Raw genomic sequence first — 14,277 nt, 5'->3', positions numbered from 1 at the left:
TGAGCTCTCACTAAAGTAATTGGTTTTGTTGCCAATATTTCCAAGTAGCTCAAACCAGGATTTTGGAGCCACTGAGATCTCTTCACAGCTTGTATAGATTTGCCCAATACACTGGTCTAGGGTTTTTGCTTGGGACTTATTCACTGTTTAACATTTTCCAGTAGACCATAGTTAGAAGCTGTAGTGCTCAGCAGCATGAAACTGTCCTGCCTTTGGTGCAATCCTTGTCCTAGTCCTCCTGAGGTAGAAAAACTGACTAAGTTCAAACATTTTCAAGTTGCTGAGAAAGTTTCTCCTGGTTAGTTCTGGAGCTGCTTTAAGGCACCAAGGGCCAGATGTACTAACCTTTCATGCAACACAGTGGAGCAAGGCATCTATCTTCTAAGATATGGCACCCTTCTGCTCTCCCACAGAACTGGCGCAGTTCAGGTAGCCTAGTGCCAACCCAGGTACCCTTCCACCATGGTGTAAGGCACCTGCATTACAAGGAGAATTGTTTTTGTGCAGGAAGAGGTGCCTTTCTGCACAAAAACAACCCCTCGATTCATTTTCCTCTTTCCGTGTGTGTTGCAAAATGGAAAAGGTACTGGAAATAACTTGGCAAAGTCCTCCCTGGCATGTCCAAATCAAACGAGGTAGTGCTGAAGCCCCTTTTGTTCTGCCTGCAGTTCCTTTCTACTTCCAGATAGCTAATTGCTTCTTAGTGGTTTACGGTTAACACCCATCTGCTCTTCCTGGACTTAAAACCAGGCTATTGTCCTCTAAACCAGAGATGTGAACTTTCCTGGCTCTGCAGGTTTTATGAGAGCCAGTTCTGGCTCCAAGAGCATATACTATATTTTCTCAAAGTTACACTTCCACATAAATTATCATTAATCTGATTTCCCTGTTAAATCGATTTTAGAAATTATGTAAGAAATAACTTTGAAACATTTTTCTAGCATTTTCTTAGCAGAGATAATAAATAAATATGTTAATCCTATGTGGGTCTGTCCAGGGAAAAGTCTAGCAAAGCCTACATAGTGTAAGAGCTCTGGGTTTTATTTCACTGTGGCAGCACACTAACCCCAATATGTAGTGTGACTCATTTTTATACATATTTAAACAGCTGCCCCTGTAGGCTTACAAGGCACACCTTAGGAATCACTTATGAATATGTAAAAATAGGATTCTCCTACAATACAAAGGCAGTTTTCTTTGCATTACAACAGAAGAAGAGCCAGAGTACAGTGGTGTGTCAGGCAAACATATAACTTTGTCCTAGATGTGTGTGGTGTAAATATGTACTGCAGACCATGTATTCTATTGAAACCCAATCCAATGAGAAAACAGAGAAAAACTGTACTAGGAAAATTTCATAACTTGACACAGAAATGAGAATGAAATATGTTACACATGTCCAACATACCATGGAATAGCAATGCTAAGCTGCAACAAAGAGACAGATTTCATAAGAAAAAGCCTCCTCATCTTAGTGAGTCTTGGGCGAAGAACCACATGGAAGTTCCGCTTGTGGCATGCAACCTCTCCACCACCTCTCCATATTTTCCCCTGAAGATGTGTGACTCAGGAACATCCACCCTGATCTGTGATTGAAGAGCATGTGCACCAGAAGCAACCAACAACATGCATACAGTCGGTGGTAGACCATTATACAGGGAGATCTCAGTTCTGTGCAACCCAACACTAGGGATGTGCAATGGTGGGCCACCCATAGACATTACTACTGATACACCATGGACATAAATCTCCAGCTGCAGTATGATAATAACAAGAGTCTCATGTGCACTCTCACATCATCTGCAGTGTGGTGCTCACACTAGGTTATAATGACTGTGTGCCAACAGGCTCAATCCTACTCGTGTCACATGTTTAAGCAGCAAGATGAAAAATCCTTTTTTAAGATTTCAAGGTTGGAAGCACACTTTCCTAGTTTTATTCAAAAATCCTGTTGCTCAACTCTTATTATAATTTAGATGTGTCCTCACTGTCAAATGTCCTTATCTAGTTTAGAATTTTCAGCCTCATATCAACCGATGGAGACTCTTTTGAATTTGAAGATTAATCTGTTCTCTAAACTTTAGCTCTGCTTTTTCTTCATAACTTAGTACTGACTCTGTTCAACACAGCTTATTTTTTATCAAACCTATATCTCTTCTGGTGAACAAACATCTGCAAATAGGATTGCTAGATGGTATTTGGACTGACAAGGCACTTTGTAGCTCAGCAGCTGATACTCCAAATAAATCCATATGACTTCATCACCAGTTTGTGTGCCTCATTCACTCCTTGTACACACGACCAAGGCTATTTGCTGCAGACTCCTGTATTAAGAAATTGGTTCCATATAAAAGATTCTTCATCAATGGTAAGGATAATTTCTGATTCAGCCTATGTCATTAGTGTTCCATTAAATCTACACATAAGATTCACACACAACACTGACATCATTTAAACTCGCCTATTGCAGAAATTATAATCAGTACAGCAGCTTTCGTTTTAGTTGTTTGGGTTTTACATCTTGCAGGAGATATGCTACAATTAACAGTCTTAAACACAACAAAGCCACCCGAGATTGTATTTTGCTTACTATATATCCCTCAGGAATATAGCCGAAATATTCTACAATTGGACATACACAAAAATGTGGGGGGATGGCCCTTCACATTTTTGTGTATGTCCACGAGTAGAATTTGTTGTGTTTAAGCCAATGTTGTGGGGGCCAGCTCACCCTTGAAGCCCCATAGCCTCTAGATCCCTGCCTGCCTTGGATATCCTCCAGGGGTATGTGTTTGGTTACAATTAACAGTGCCAAACCTAAAATAATTCATGTTAGTAGCATGCAAAATGGCATATTCCAAGTGTTTTTAATGTGTTGAAGAGATCAGAAGTAGGAAAATCTTTCTTTGCAGGTACATAATGGTTGTTCTTTAGACAAAATGTGATTACCGTTAGTGGTGGCCTGTGCTCTATTCTTTGGTTGTCCCCTGATGAAGGGGATAGCAGGAGTATCTATGGGATGCAAAGTGCCGGGATGAATGTTTCTCTACATCAAAAAAAACCTGTAGATAGGGTTTTCATATTTTCTTACTCAGTTTGGCATGAACAGTCTCTGTTAATAACTTATCTAAGCATCGTTATATTGCACCCATCTCAAATGCATCACATTGTTGATTCCTGATGAGAGTTAAATATGTTTTGATTATTTAAGACCTTTGAGAGCTATCTGAATTTCTGTGAAAGGACTTCACGTGAAATGAAAATCCATTCATAGGCAGACATTGTAATGAGTTTTTGGCTGGAGTTATTAAAGAAAATATTGTTGATGTTGCTGAAAGAATGTATGGAAACCTGCCACTTGTGTATTGAACCTGTGCTGAACTATTTTAATTATCAACTATAGAGGGTTCTGGCCCATAATCAGTAAGGCTAGGCCATTCTTTGTAAGCTAGCAACAACACGCATTCCAATACTGATTCTTGATAAACCAATTACGTCATCAAATTACACGTGACACTCATAGTGACTGAAAAAAACAATTTTTAATTCCTTGATTTATAAAGGATTTTGAAATTCAATTTTGTCAAAAAACTCAGCTCACAAAATAGTCTATTAATCAATTTACATAAACCACACTAGTTCCATCACATATATACCATATAATATTTGTCACATATATTACATTACACTAATCATAGCGTAGACAATAAATTCTTACAATAATGATAAATGAGCAAGCTCAGGTTCAAAACTATACAAAACATGAAAGATAACAAAAATGAGAAACAAGGAAAAAAAGAAAAAGCCGAAAAGGGTTGAAAGTTATTTTAGAAATGCAGTGTTTCTTTTTTTGAAAACTGAAAAAAAACACAACCCCAATGTGGGCACTGACCAACCAGTGTGTTATTCAGGTAACCAAGACAATTATTTCCATAATGCTTCAAAATATTAGTCACACGTATACAAAAAGAGGTTAGCCTGATAGTGAATACGTGTACACTTGTTTGGTTAGTATTTAGGTCAACGCGTTTCGAACCCCTCAACAACTTTGGGCGGGGTATTCCTCAGGACCTGGAACACAAAAGAGCTGAATAAAGAAATAAACGAGAGAAAGTGCTTGTGTCATCACTTGCAACTCCAATTTTACAAGGCACATCTGCCCTATGAATTCTAGCTATGGTTTACCTCATTTGAGATTATCCAATCTCTTGCCAAAACGTTTGAGTGGCTTTTGCTTAAACACTGTGGAAAAGAAAGAAAAAAAAGAACAGAAAGAAGACAAGAAAAAACTGTGTTAGTCTTTTTTCTGGCACTTGTTGGAGGGAACTATTTTGATTACCAGCTATGGGGTGTGTGGATGATTCTGGCAAATGGTTTTATTTACTTCAAACTCAATAGAAGTTGAGAAATTCTGTTGATAAATATTGATAAGAAAATAGGACAGCAGTGCACTTCGAAGAATGTTATTGCCCACTGGCTCCCATTTAATCGCATTCTGTCACTTGCAGGTGAACCAGGCAAACCAAGCTATGGCAGAGAGGGACGTGATGGTGAGCGTGGTCCCCCTGGAGAGGCTGGTCTGCCTGGAGTTCCTGGTGCCCCTGGCCATCCTGGCCAGCCTGGATATTGTGACCCCTCGTCCTGCAGCCTGCAGGCCATCGCCTCACCTCTATCCGAAAAAGACTTCAATCAGAAAGGGCCTTGAACAGCCTAGCAGAAAGATCCTACCTACATAGCCCTGAAACTAAAGACCAAAACATGGAGACAAAACACACAGAACCCGGCTTCTTTCTGGCAAGCAGACTTTGACATGCTGTGTGTGAAATCTCTTTTGCGAGTTGTATCAGAAGACGGAAGTATTTAATTACGGTGCCTTAAAACAACCTATAGAAGACCTCCTATTTCCCAGAATGAACAAGAGAATCATTCTGAAAGGAACAGTGTTTTCCCCACTCGGTCACCTTCCTCTGGGGTTCAGTACACTAAAAGTCAGAGGACCGACGTTGAACAGGGAGGAGTGTTTACCTCAGCTGTAGCTATTGCCTCCAGTGACACTTATGTAATATAATAATTTGTCATATAAAAAACAGCGACTTTATCAACTCACTGACAGTGATTTTCCCTGTTCATGTACCATACTGTATACTAAGGCTTTGTATCAGATCACTTAGATTTCACTTGTACAGAAAAGGCTTCTGGGCCACTGTTAAAATGCACTTCAAAGGTTCACTGAATGATGCAAATCAAGGATAATGTGTGATTTCTAGCACACCAAAAATCGATAGGTTAGACAGAATAACTCTTCATCCACACACACCTTTCAAGTGGAATTATTTTAAAGAATTTGCATCAAATAGCTTTCATTACTTTTTGTGCTTGTCCTGTGAAGGCGTTTTAAAATCCAGAATCAAATAGACATTGTAACTGAGATTATTTATTTTATATTACCTAAATTGATCTCTCTGGTTGTACAAAGGGAAGAAATAAATTGTGTTTCTTAACATTGGGCATGTTTTTGTGTGACTGATGCCATAGAAGTCTAGAGGAATAGTAGAAGTAAGCCTAAGCAATATCAACCGGGTATAACTTTTACTTTTCCCCTGTTCTTCCTTTTCTATAAACAGTCCGCCTTTCCAAATATGTTTCACACTGCTGTATAAAGTACTTGCTACTTTAAACATTTATGAACTCTCTTAGTTTCTTTCTCCCTTCAGAATGAAATAAAGCTTTTTTTTCAGTAGTTGCTCATTATGCTTTTAGTTTCAACAACTTTTTAATGTAAAGAATTTTTGTCGTGCATTTTCTGTCAGTGTACAGACTCTTGTCTGTTTTTCTGTTTGTTGGTTGCAACGTGACCAGACTCTTGAGATAGACTAACTAGAAGAAGGAAAGGATTCACGCTGTCAAGACTTCAGTTTAAATGTCTTGCACTGTTATATATTGTGTTTTATACTTAACCACTTTCTCAGATGAAGGCTGAAATAATGATGGCCTGTGAACAACAATCTTATTAGGCTAGTTTGCGTCAGAATGTGACAATAGAGGCACTGGTTCAAAGGCGAATCACAGTATGACAGAAGTGTAAGTATTAAAACACAAGGAAGAGACAAAATGTATCTGGGAGCCACTATACTGTTAGAAGCTAGCTTTAGATTTCAAAGTCGGGGATGGAGGAGGGATAGGGAAAATAAGAGAAAAGAAATATCGATAGTAGGGGGACAGGAAGAAAGGACATAGACAAGAAAAGGGTGTACCGCAAAGTCATCAAGAAAATATAGATTGCGATTCATGCAGCTATTAAAACACCACATTATAAGGCTACAAATTGCTTGTAAACCGCAAATCAAAAAACAGCCTTACTAACCTCAATGCACCTTGTTGGTTTTTATTTATTCTGATAAAATACTGATTATACATTACAAAAAAAACGGAGGGAACTCAGAATAAGATGGCAAAAAAGTAAAATAAAAATATGGATATTATACACATATCAATAACCCCTTGGACTCTGGTGACGGAACCACTCCGTCACAGCCATGGGTGGGCTGTGCTAATGACGGAGTGGTACCGTCACGGCCCCGCCAGCGCGCCTGCGCGGCATTAATTCCGTGCCTGCGCTGAGCGTTCCATTGAGCGGGCGGGGCCGTGACGAAACCACTCTGTCACAAGCACCATGGCTGGTGATGGAGTGGTTCCGTCACCAGCATAGCGGCGCCGCGCGGCCCCTCTGCCCCCCAGCGCTGCGGCGGAATTAGCACCGCGGCCAAGGGGTTAAAGCCGATGTCTGTCTCCAGATTACAGACGTAGAGAAAACGTCTTGAATTGTATGCATCAATCAACACACATATTCATGCATCATAAATCAGGATTTCCTTATTTTTTGTATATTACCTTACACTACTGACAAAAGAGAATGTTCCAGCCATTTTTTAAATTTAGTATAGGGAACATCTGTGTTTCAAGTAACAAAAAGGATATTTACAAACATTTTCAATGTCGCTTTCTACCTTATTTACAGGCTTAAAAGGCTTATAGAAAAAAGGTTAGAGTAAGTATGTAAATGCGGGGAAATGTTTGGACACCTTTGATATTTTAGAGGGCATGCAGAAATAGGTTCTGCTCGGATGAAATATTTTGCAAAGGCTCATAGGTGCCGCTTCTGCTAATGAGAATTCCCAAAGGTGGAATATCTGTCAGTAAATACTCCAGGAGTTGTTTGTGAATCCCCAAAAAACAGTTTGAGCATTTCTCCTAAATGAACTAGGAAAGCTACAGTAATAGATTTGAGGAATCTTAAAGCAATTCTTGCACAAATGTACTTGTGCATGAAAAAGCTCCTAAAGAGCAAAGCATAGCTTTAAAACCATGCAGACAATTAAATTAGTCCATTGTAGAAAGAGAGAACGACCAGGAAAGCTCAGGTAAAAAAAAGCTAAGAATTAAACCTTGCTTTAGTTCACATAGACAGAATGAGAACCCGTTGCAATGATGCTGGACTACACAGAATTTATTGCAGTCTGAAGACGTGTGTGTATGATGAGTCGCATGATCATATTAGAAAACTATAATGAAGAGATAGATGCATAGATTCTTGTGCAGTAAAAGATCCATTACATGACCTTGTATTAAAGAACTTAGGGCCAGATGTAGGTAAATGAGAAATACCAAATTCTTAATAGCGAATTTTACCGATTCGCTATTAAAAAATCGATATTTTCTATGTAGGTAAAGATTCGGTAAAAAATACTGAATCCGTATTATTCCTTATTACCGAATCGGTAATTGAGATTCAGTAATAAGGAATACCTACCCATTCATTTCTATGGGATTGGAGGCCCGTAGGAATGAATGTGAAGACATTCAGTATTAGCGATTCGGTATTACCGAATCGGTAATACCGGGAGGTATTTCAAGGGTGCCAGGGTGTCCAAAGGACACCCTGTTGCACCCCTGAAATGTGTATCTGTGCACATGTGGCACACATCCATGCCCTAAGGGCATGGATGTGTGCCACATGGCACTTTGAAAAAAGCAAAAAAGTGCTTTTTTAAGGGAAATCGGAAATTACCACCAACTTGAAGTTGGTGGTAATTACTGATTTCTTAAGGCTCAGAAGCACTCTTCAATGTGCTTCCTACATTGCATTTAAGGAATCAGTATTACCCATTCCTTAAATGCAAGAGCATTAAGGAATTGGTATCAAGGAATCGACATTTACCGATTCCTTATTTACCGATTCCTTACCTACACTAGGAATGGCTAAATACAGGTCGGTAACACTGAAATTTACCGAATTTCGGCGTTACCGACCGGTATTTACCCACCTACATCTGGCCCTTAACTAAGAAGCAAGGAGAGATTCAGAATGCAAGAGGAGCAATATAGGAGAACTGGTAGAAATTACTCAGAAATATTTAATTTTGCTCATCATTTCCTCAATCAGTACTTGATGAAAATAAATAAATTCAATGAAAAGGCACTGTTTACTCAAATTTGGTCAAAAGTTGTGATTACCTGTATTGCTACAGGATTAATTATACAGTGGCATTTTTCAAAATCTGTGGGTCCGGTAGTTCACTGATAACCTACTGATAAATGTTAGGTCATTGTTCAAGATCCTATTTCCAACCTTCCAGTTTGTCTTGCTTCTATATTCATCATGCAATGGATAAGGAAACCCATACACCACATTTGTGGTAATATGGTTTATTCATGATAAATTTATGATATACTTAATTATAGAGGAAATGTTAATTCACTTCATAAATGCACAGGTAACATATTTGCTCAATTGTTAATTCCCGCGGAGGTCCCCTGGGCAGACATTAATGTGTTATTGGATTAAAGACCTATAAAAGGTCTAAATGAGTCCTTGCTGGATACTGCTGTTTATTTTATAAGAAACAAAGGGGCCTATTTATGGGGATTGAGCAAGGCAGTGCAGCAAGTCAACTTGCTTGCGCTGCCCTGTGTCAAAGTGAAAGGGCAGAAATGCACTGTATCTATGGTATTCTTCGCATTCCTGTCCTTTCCCCCTGTGCTGGTGCCATTTCAGCAGCATAGCGCCAACTCAAGCAACCTTGCAGCATGGTGCAAGGGTGTCTGCGTTGCATGGAGGATTGTGTTTGTGCAGGAAGGACCTTCTTGCAGAAAAGTAATCCTGGTAGGCTTTTCCCTCTTTCTATTTGTGCTGCAGAATGAAGAATACATAGAAAGAGGATAAAACAAGGACAAATAAAATAATTTCTCCTCGTTGCACCTTCGCTGGGTAAGCATAAGATTTTGTTTCATCCCCAGGTGTCCATGGTCTTGTAACTCTGGGGACGCATCACAATCCATGGGTGTTGTGTGGGAACAACCACCGTAAAGACCATGGAGCATGCCTCCCTAGGGCAGAGTAAGGTAATTCAGCGATTTGCGCTGCCTTGCCTTACTCCATATCTGTGAGGCCATTCAAAGTTATGGTAAGTGGCTTTGCATGGCCTTACAAAATATAATTTGGTGGTTTGTGCCGCTGTTGCATCATAAAAAATTGATGCATCAGTGGTGCAAGAGGCTCATAAATATGCCCCAAAGTCTTTTGTTAGCATTCATCTAACTACACAGACTGTATTCCGCAGTTTTGTGATGGTTTTAGAAAATCAGCTTGTGATGAATGTTGTAAAAGAAGGTAAATGTTTAGGATTATCTGATGGAGACTTCTACCTGCATATTTCTTACCTTTGAATTTCCCAGGCAACAGGCTGGATCTGGAAACTTTTTTGCTGAGCAATACCCTTTGCGCATGCCATCGGGTTACTCCATGCGGCTCGGCATGACGTTGTAGGCATCGTTAGCGTCGAATATGTTTTGGTGCCTATATAGGTGCCACCCAGGCACATGAACATGAGTTCTCTTCTTTCCGTGCCAGTTAAGCGCTGAAAGAGCTACCCCTCTGCTGCTTTTTGGCAGGTTTTTTCTCAATGTTTTTGTTGACTTCAATATTTTTTTGGGCTTTGTGTGTGAGGGATGTCTTCGAGGAAGACAGGGTTTAAACCACTGGGGGCGGTCCCCACACAATGTTGGTCATTGATCCCCACCTCGTATGCCTAAGGTGTCTCAAGCACGACCACGATCCGATGTCATGGTCAGACTGTCGGGCCATGGCTCCTAAGACCTTGAGGGTGTGTGCTTTGAAGCTCCAAGCAGCCCAACAACTGTCAAGCGAGACTCCATGGAGGTCCCGGTCCCGATCGAGGAAGAGGAGGTTGCAGGGCTGCTCCTGAAGCCCAAAGTCCTCTTCATCCCACTCGAGGTCATCAGGACACTCGGGGAAGAGGCACAAGATAAAAAAGAAGTTCAAGCAGACTCCGTCTTCACTTCGGATGTCATCCGTCGACGAAGGAGGTAAAGAGCACCTGTTCTCTAGGCATGGTTCTGCAGAGCCGGCACCAGGGTCGACTTTGCGCCTCCTTCGTTTTCCAGGAGCCGAAGTGAATTTGAATTTTTTGAATTTAAAAACATTTATTGAGCGCGCTTATACCATGCGGTTTCATGGCGCTTTTCGGATTGCGAGACACCAGCAGTAGCAGAGGGTGTTTAGGCAGCAAAGGCTCGAGAGAAAAGCAGGGTTTTGAGACTTTTCCGGAACTCTATGTAAGAGGAGGAGGTACGGAGTTCCACAGGGAGGGAGTTCCAGAACGCGGGGGCAAGGACCGCAAATTTTGTTCCACCAGCCTTTTTCTTTTTAAATCGGGGGATAGTCAGGAGTGCCATGTGGGTGGAGCGGAGCTCTCTACCCGGTATATAAGGCTTAATGGCAGAGCATATGAACTCCGGAGCGGTGCCCATTTTGGCCTGAAAGGTAAGGCAGCCAAGCTTGAATAAGGCTCGCTCTTTCACAGGCAACCAGTGTAATGCCTGCAATAGGGGGGTGGCACGATGAAATTTAGGCAGGCCGAGAATCAGGCGGGCAGCCTGGTTCTGCACTAGTTGCAGACGGTGGATCGCATAGGCCGGCGCGCCATTATAGATTATGTTGCCATAATCGAGGCGGGAGAGCACCATTGCCATCACTATGATTTTGAGGGCCGGGAGGGAGAAAAAGCGAGAAATCTTCCTGATTGTTCTGAGGGAGAAGAAGCAGGAAGACACCACAGAACTAACCTGGGGGTGAACAGAAAGTTGGGGATTAAGGAAGATACCAAGAGTTTTGACTTTGGGAACAGGGAGTGGGGGGACACCAAGTGGGAGGGGCCAGTGGGACGGGGACCAGGGACTGCAACCACCTCCGGTCAAGACTAGTTCTGTCTTGTCCGGGTTGAGTTTGAGGTGGTTGCAGTTCATCCAGTCCTGAATGAGCAACATAACCGTTTGGACATTCTGGGCGGATGAAGGGGAGTGGGAGAGGTTAAAGATAAGCTGGAGGTCATCGGCGTAATTGAACACCGTGACCTCGAGCTGCTGCAACATAAAAATGAGGGGGTAGATGTATAAATTAAACAAAAGGGGGGAAAGTGAGGAGCCCTGGGGAACACCACACAGTACCTTGCGGGAGGCGGCAGTGAAACCAGCAAGATGGACCGCCTGAGCCCTCTCGCTCAGGAAGGACTCGAGCCACGCGAAGGCTGGGCCCTCTATGCCCGCCGCCCTGACACGGGTGAGGAGGATGGAGTGGTCCACCGTGTCAAAAGCGGCGGACAGATCTAAAAGGATGAGGGCCTGCGGAAGGTTGGTGTCAATGCCCTCGCGTAGGCTGTCCATCATGGAGATCACCACCTTCTCCGTAGAGTGGAGGGGCCGAAAGCCCGCCTGGCAAGGGGAGAGGCAGTGATTGATCTCCACGTGGGTGCTCAGGGTGCTGGTCACATGAGTTTCTAAGACCTTACCCAGGTAAGGCAAGAGGGAGATGGGACGATAGTTAGAAGGGGGCAGAGGGTCGGCACCTGCTTTTTTTAAAATAGGAATGACGACTGCAGATTTGTGGGGAGTGGGGACAACCCCATTGCTGAGTGAATCATTGAGAAGTGTGAGGGCCGGAGTAGGGCAGGCTAGGAAGATTTGTCTCAGGATGTGAGCAGGGGCAAAGTCCAGGGGGGAGCCCGACTTCACCCTTTGGAGCAGAGGGAGGAGTGTGGCTTTGGTCAGGAAGGGAAAGGATGTCAGTTTAGGGATAGTGGGGGGGGAGAAGGATTAATGAATGTGGAGGATGGGGGCGGAATATTGGTCTTGATCTTTGCGACCTTTTCAACGAGGAAATCGTTGAGCGAATCGCAGAGGGATTGGGAGGGAGGGATCGTGGCCGTAGCTCTATCGGATGAGGCCAGTTCGTGCACCGTGACCCACGTATTTGAGCAGGCCAATCCCTCTGGTGAGCCTTGTGGGTTGTCAGGGGCCTCGTTGGATTCAACGCCATTGGTTCCAGCCTCGGCACTGGTGGGGTCCCAGGGATCTGATAACGGATTTGGGTCGATGACGGTCATGCCACCGCAACCTTTTCTCGGCATCAGACCTGAAGTCGATGCCTGTGGTGCTGCCGGTGCCCATCAGTGAGCCAACCCCATCCTCATTCCCGATGGCACGGAAGCAGAATGACGTTGCTCAACACTGATTCTGACGTTGATTGAATCCAAGGGTTCTATGTTGTTGCCTGAGCATTTTGTGGATGTGCTAGGCTTGGGAGAGGAATGGGAGGGGTCTGTGGGCCCTCTTAAACACCAGGATGACTCTCAAGAGCAGTTGGACTGGTATGGGGAACTTGGAGAAGCTAGTGGCCTGGACACTTCTCCAGATACTGGCATGCTCTCTCCTCCAATTGTGGCTATGGATGATGGGGAATCATATGCCATGGTGGTTAAAAGAGCAGCTGAGGTCCTTGGACTGGAGCTGCCCTCGGTGGAGGTCAGGACTAATAACCTAACCAAAGTGCTTCAGCCTGGGTCTTCCACTTAAGAACCCTTGTTACCACTTAAATAAATGTTTACTGATGTCCTTCCAGGCATGTCATTCAAGTCTAGGACAAGAGTTCCTGTGAATAGGACAATTACCAGCCACCATCGCCCAGAGCCAACACCCCAGAAAGTTTGGTGGTGCAGGCCTTTACGTCCCATGGCACGTTCCCTTTTGTCCCTCCGGATAGGGAATCCAAGAGGCTGGATTAATTTGGGAAGAAAATGTTTTCTACTACCTGCTTGGCATTGCGGTCAGTAAATATTGTGTGCTTATTGGGCAGTTTCACCCACTCTCTTTGAGAGACGGTTGTGCAAGTGTTGTCACAAGTCCCTAAGGAGGACCAGTCTGTGCTCTCTCAAGTTGTTAAGGACAGGAGAGATGAAGCAGAATTCACCATCAAGTGTGGCCTTGATAAGATTGATTTGCTGGGCAGATTGATTTCCACGACAGTGGCCTTGAGGCGCCATGCCTGGCTTAGGACTACTGGCTGCTCAGGAGAGGTCCAGGTGAATCTGATGGGCATGCTCAGTGATGGACCCTGCTTTTTTGGGTAAAAGGCCCCAGTGAGGTTCAAGGACTCTCGAGCTACGGCCAGATCCTTGGCCCTCTCTACTACACCTCATGGCCAGTCTGCCTTATGCTTCTTTCATGGCAACGGAAGGGGTTTCCAGCCACGTCAGCCCTATCCTAGCCACTGTCCTGTGCAGGCTTCCCAAGCTGTGCAAGGACCTGGACGTGGTTCATTCTACCCTAGGAATGGAAGTCAGAAGTCATCTGCCACCCTGCCCTCAGTAGCCGCAGCCTCCAAGCACCCTAGTCTGACTCTGCAAGACCACACCACTCCAGTTGGCAGTCAAATTCATCATCATTTCCCCTGCGGGAGGCCCATAGCATCGGACAAGTGGGTCTTGCAGATCATTCTCTCCCTTGCCTTTCCTTTCCTCCTCCCATTCTGCCAAATCAGGAATGTCTGACCGAGGGTCATTTAAAATTGCTCCAGGAGGAAGTTACAGTTTTCTTTCCAAAGTGACCCATAGAAAGGGTCTTGGTTTCAGAAGTAGGCAGTGACTGTTATTCCAGCTAACTTCTGATTCTGAAGAAAACCAAGGATCTGCGGCCCACTTTAGATCTCTGGACCGTCAATCTCTTCCTCATGAAGGAGAAATTCAAGATGCTCACTCTGTCTCAGGTCTTGTCTGCCCTAGACCATGGAGACTGGATGGTAGTGTTGGACCTGCAGGATGTGTATTTTCACATCTCCATTCTGCCGGGCCCCAGGCGTTACCTGCGGTTCAAGGTAGACTGCAAGCACTTTCAGATTACCGTGCTCCCCTTCGTCCTAACCAG

The sequence above is a fragment of the Lissotriton helveticus genome, chromosome 6 (assembly GCF_964261635.1).
Source record: "Lissotriton helveticus chromosome 6, aLisHel1.1, whole genome shotgun sequence".
NCBI classification, from domain to species: domain Eukaryota; kingdom Metazoa; phylum Chordata; class Amphibia; order Caudata; family Salamandridae; genus Lissotriton; species Lissotriton helveticus.
This window is presented reverse-complemented; position numbering follows the sequence as displayed.